The sequence below is a fragment of the Corvus kubaryi genome, unplaced genomic scaffold, assembly GCF_017639235.1.
Source record: "Corvus kubaryi isolate FWS band 111438036 unplaced genomic scaffold, C.kubaryi_AGA036_p1.0 37272, whole genome shotgun sequence".
NCBI lineage: Eukaryota > Metazoa > Chordata > Aves > Passeriformes > Corvidae > Corvus > Corvus kubaryi.
Genome location: NW_024581084.1, coordinates 982,133 through 987,091, shown reverse-complemented (window position 1 = coordinate 987,091; position 4,959 = coordinate 982,133).

The following is a 4,959-nucleotide window of genomic DNA, read 5'->3' as shown; positions in this document are numbered from 1 at the left end:
TTTGGGGTGCACCAGAGTTTCAGGTGGTTGTGCTCAGGCAGAGCATGGGGGGCCCTGGCTCTTGGCATGGCCAGGGCTCTCAGGCTGCAGTATTTACGTATTTTTAACTGGATTTGGGGGAATTTTGCAGTGTTGCAGCACTGGAGATTCGACCTCCCGCGGTTGTGTTGCATTTTGCAGCCGGATTCATTCAGCCCAGCTCAGGGCTAGCAGTGACCCCACGGCAGTTGCATGCTCCTGGCATGGCACATTGTCCATCTGCAGGGATGAATCACCTCCAGCCACTGAAAAATTAACCCCAGTGAAAAAAACAATTCATTTTTGTGCTTGGAGCTGTCCCCAAGGTGAACTTGCTGGGTGGATGCTGGCTCTGGGGTAAGGGGCAGTGAGATGGGGGAGGTTTGAATGAAGGTGGGACATGAAACGTGCTCTGCAGGGATGGAGGCCGCTGTCTGCTCCTGGGATGTCCTGTGGGACTGCCAGGTCCCTGGACAGACCGTGCTGAGGAAGAGGAGGAGGTGGTCACCTCCAGCCTTGTGGGTCGGTGAAGGGTGTAGCAAAATAAAAGGGATTTGTGCTCCCTGAGCCCCTCAGTGGAGAGGAAAATAACCCCAGATAAATTTAATCTGAGCTTGGGGACAGTTCCCAGCATTTCATACTCGTTGGTTTCTGATGGTGTGCAAGGGCAGTGTGCCATGCGGTTTTGGGGTTTTTTAAGCTGTAAAATTAATTCATTCCCTTATAATGCTTCTTTTAAGAGATGTCCAGAAAGTCCCTGAGTTAACATGCTGAATTTCTCTTTGATAAGGGTTTCCCGGAGCTCTCACTGTTCCTTTCTCCTTTGCTTGGCATGTCCCCCTGGAAGGGTCTGGCTCCATTCCCAGCCCTTCTCCTCCTCCTGGCAGATACAAAGTCTGGTCCTGAGTCCCCTTCTCAGAAATCCTGTGGAGCATCTGCTTTGGGGATTTAATTAATGATACTTTGAGACGTTCTGTGTTCTCCTGCTGCTGCTCAGTGAAGCCCTGAGGAGTTGGGGTCCCACCTCAGCAGCAGGGCCAGGAGCAGGATGGGAAACCCCAAGGAGTGCTTGGAGCAGGTTTTTGTGCAGCAGGAGACTGCTTCATTTTTATGTGAAAAAGCATTTTCTGTAGATAATGTGCAGTCAGGGCAGGGCTTCCCACAGCTGGGTCCCACACTGAGGCACAGGTTTTGGTCAGAAAAGTGCTATTTTTTGGTAAGTGCATCTCAGATGGGCTTTTTGCAGTCATGAGGAGCCTTCCCCATTGCTCCCCTGCTGCCCAATGCGAAGGGATGCCAGAAAGCGCTTCTGCTGCTCTCCTAAATGAGCTCATGCCTTGAAAATGAGTAAATCAGCAGCTGCAGCAGAGCCCCGACCTTTTGTTGAGCAACAAGCAGACGGCCCTTGTGGTTTGAGGCAGCTCTGCAAATCAGATGCACAATCCTCAAGCTGGGGAAGTTCCGGAACAGTCAAATTCATTTACCTCATTGAATTATCCCGTGGCCATGCACCCTTCCAGCTCATTTGGACTCCCTGGCTTGTCTGATTTCCTCGCCTCCCTGTTTTGACTGCAGATCCGCTGGAAAGATGTTTTGTTTCTAAAAGCCCAACATGCTCCATCCTGCTTCCAGCTGTGCGGCAGCTGCTGGAAAAGCAATTAAAAGGAGTGGAAATTGGGAAAAAAACCCGCTCAAAGCAATGGGGAAAGGAGAAGGAGGAACTAAAATCCCGTTGGTCCTGGGATGCAGAATTTGTCTCAGCAGAGGAAGGAGCATTTGCTGAGTCAGGCTCTGGGCACGATGGGGACAAGGCAGCAGAGTTTTCCCTCTGGAGAAGCTGTGACAGGGACAAGGTGGCTTTGCCACCTCTCAGGAGTGAAGGTTTCCCCCTCCCAGGCCACCCCAACTCTGCTGCCTGGTGGGAACCTCTGCAAGGGTTGAGTTAAATCCTCCAAACCGTGGTGTAAACATCCCCAGGCCCTGGGCCAGCTGGTTGTAGGTGTTGTTCCAGCGTTGGGTCATCGCTGCAGAAGCTTTGGGAGGGTTTGCCCGGGCAGTGACGTCAGGCTGGACAGGGGCATGGCCACCGGGGTGGGCCAAGCAGCTGAGCGTCCCCGGGGCTCAAAAGGGACAGGAGCCCGGACACCTCGGAGCTGGAGGAGACCTTGTCCCAATGGAAAACACACCATCAGGTAAGGAGCTAGATATTTCTCCTTTTTTAAAGGGAAAACTAGTTTAGAAGTAGAGAGGGAAAAATTCTCCCCAGGGCAGTTTCATGCAGGGGTTGAGTTTGATGATTGATTTTTCCTAATTAATGCTTTATGATGATGAATGCATAAAAGTTGCACCTTCCAGCTCTGTTCTCTGGTGGACTACAAGTTCACATCAAAATATTTTAGAGGCAAAGGAGCAAAAATACTCAGCTTTTCTGGGTGTGTATGGATTTTGGCTCTCCTCGTGGATGGGCTTTGGCTGCAGGTGAAGAGCTGCAGGTTGAGCACTGGGTGATGATCCCTCCCTCTGCTCTCCTCCTCCTGCCTTGCTGTCACTAAAGGCACCTAAAAATGCAAAACCCCCAAATTTCACTTCTCTGTGTGAGCTGAAGTGCTGAGCTTTGATGAAGGGTAGGCTTAGAGTTGTTATTTTCAAGTTGAGAGTAGGAAAAAACAACCTGTTTGAAAGTTTGTGTGTTGGAGTGGAGTCAGTGCAAATCTCTTTTAGATTTATCAGATGCAAGCACAAAAACCTGCAGGAACTGGCAAACAGGAGAGGGTGGAAAGAGCTCCTCTGCACTCTCCACATGCAGGGCTTAATCCTTGGCTCTGGGAAAGCCAGTGGACCCTCTGGGAAGTGTGAGATGCAGTGTGGATTGCTCCCTTTGAACCCAGCATTGAGAGGCTCCTGAAGAGCAGCTTGATTATAGGAACTAAAATCAGAAACTCCTCTAATACTTTGGGTTGGAAGGGACCTTTAAAACTTCCAGTCCAACCGCCCTGCAATGAGCAGGACATCTTCAAACAGACCTCAGTAAGTTCAATTTATAGAGGAAAATAATCTGAAAAGGTGCCAAAGAGGAATTCCCCGAGATAGTAAATAAAGGGATTACATGGGATGTGCCTTGCTGGGATAACTTCTGGTAGAGCAGAGCTGCACACAGGATCCAGCAAAAGTTCTTGCAACACGTTGGCAGTGTGTTCCTGGAGAGCAGGAAGTTTGGATGCATTTAATGAGCCCCAGGAGACATCCAGCTTTACAAGTGATGCTCTTTACTGGATTAAAGTTTCCCAAACATCGTTGCCTCCAGATCAGTTTCTGATGTGTTTTTTTGCCTTCTGAATCTGAAGTTTTGAGCCTCAGGCCTTGCAGAGGATTCTGTCTTGCTTATGTTTTTTACCTTTTTGATAATTATCGAATAGATTAATTAGATGCCTAATTTGAAGTTAATAATAGCTAATATTTATTAGGTATCTGGTTGAAAGTTAAATTCTACAGCATTTGTAGGCAGCATCACCTGTTTGAATTCCTGGCTTTAGATTTGGCTCCCAATGGTATTTGCTTCTTGCTCCTCAGGCAAAAAGTCAATTCAAACTGGTACAAACTTAGAATTTTCTAAAAGTTTTAGATTTGCTCCATCATTTTTAAAATTAAGTGCTTGTTGTGACTGTAGAAATTCAGTGCATCTTTTAAAGACCATCATATTTTCCTTGTTATCCAAATATCACCACCCTTTGTTTACTGCCCAAACATCCTGGGCTGAGCTGCTGCTTTCAGTTCACAACTGAAATCCAGACCTGGGCAAATAAACCAAAGGAACACTTCCTAGAAATCCCTTCCTATTTACCTTTAACCTTCAGTGCAGGGAGCAGTGGGGAAGCGTGGGAGGAAGCTGCAGGCAGGGAAAGCAGAGCAGCAGGAGATAAGATAAAATAAGCCCTGGGATAACACTCAGAAGGTAAACAGGGATCCTGAATCCCTTGCCCCTGCAGTACACAAATATTTAATTCTTCCAAAAAACAAGTTCTGAAGGGAACAGAGTAGTGGAACCCTTTATTAACTCCAGCTGCCCAATCCGTGAAATCAAGAAGCGATGTCCAAGGGGAATGGAGCACTCTGAGGTTGCTTTGATTTTAGGTTTCAGCCATTTTGGAGGATTAAACCGCAAAAACATGTTGGGAGGTTCCTTGCCCTGCTCCCCTGGGAAGGGGGTGAGACCCATGGCTCTGAACTTGCTCCTGTTCCTGCTGCTTGGCCACGTGATTAAATCTGGAGCTGAAATGAATATCTCAAAGAAATACTCCTTGCTCAGTGTTTGGGAGGGTATTAAGGAGCACATGGGTGTTCTAACGCTGCCCTGCTCTAACTGCACTGAAGTTCCTTAATATTTAGGTGAAAACAGAGCAAACTGGTCTCTTACCAGCCTGGCGAAGGCAGGCAGTGGCAGCCTCTATTTTAGGCTGTTTTCAGCACCTCCTCAGTGTTTGTAACGTGATTCAGGGTCTGGTTCAGAACCCAGAGCACGTGAGTGGTGGTTTGCCAACAAACCACGTGTCTGAGGCAAGGCATAAATTCACTTTCTGCAGTGAAGTGTGGAACGGGAGCAGTTGTCTCATTCCAAAAAGCCTCTTCGGGTTGAGGAAGGATGAACCTGGGTGAGGAGGGATGAATCTGGATGAGGAAGGATGAATCTGTGCATGTGGGAGAGGCAGCTGAGTCCAACCCAGCTCTCTGTTCCCTTGCATGATCTTGGACTATTTCCTTTGAATCTTAGTTGTCCAAAGTTGAGGAGACAAGTTCTCCTCCTTTGGCATATTATTGGCTTCCCCTGAAGTGATATTTACCCAGGTAAGTATATGAGCTCCCAGTGACCTGTTTTGTTCTAAATGATATCATTTTCTTTCTCATCTTAGCCGGAAAAATGCAGGCAGTATCCAAGAAAGCCTC